A 722-nucleotide genomic window follows, 5' to 3' on the forward strand; every position below is an offset into this window, starting at 1 on the left:
ACCAATCCAACAATTGAGAAGAAATAAAAATTCAGTATTTCTTTAGTAATTAATATTTATTCCATTGTGCAAAATTTAAAACATCTTTATTTAAATATTCTTAAGCTGCAATGTTGGAGACAAACCCTTGTATAATTATTTCATTCTTATAATACTGCTTGCAACAAATTCTGCATTACTCTGTTCAGGAAAACCAAAGAAAGTATAAATAAATTTAAATTAAGTGGTAGTTGGACTGCCCAGTGAAAGTGAAAGTCACTCAGTCGTGTCCAACTCCTTGCAACCCCATGGACTATACAATCCATGGAATTCCCTAGGCCAGAATACTGGAGTAGGTAGCCTTTCCCTTCTCCCAAACCCATTTAATAAACAATTGGTGAAATTATTTCTCAAACTCAAAATGGAATTCTGCTTATGAAAACAATTAACATTTTTATGAATAAGACAGAATTTATATGTAGCAGTTGTTATAAATTCAGTGTCTTTACAAGTGGAGAATTTAGCTTGATTCCCCCCATACTTAAACTGTACTGCCAGAATAACCAGATTTGGGGAGGGGTGGTATACTGCACTGGTTGTGAAAAAAGTTCACTAATTGCACTGATATTTGGTTGTTTTACCTTGTGTTTTAAATGGATGAATAATCCTTTTTAATAAGTTGACATGGTAGAAATAACAAGTAATAGGAATTAGATGTAAATAATCAAGAAATATATATACAC

The sequence above is a fragment of the Bison bison genome, unplaced genomic scaffold (assembly GCF_000754665.1).
Source record: "Bison bison bison isolate TAMUID 2011002044 unplaced genomic scaffold, Bison_UMD1.0 scf7180017858718, whole genome shotgun sequence".
In the NCBI taxonomy this organism is placed as follows: Eukaryota; Metazoa; Chordata; class Mammalia; order Artiodactyla; family Bovidae; genus Bison; species Bison bison.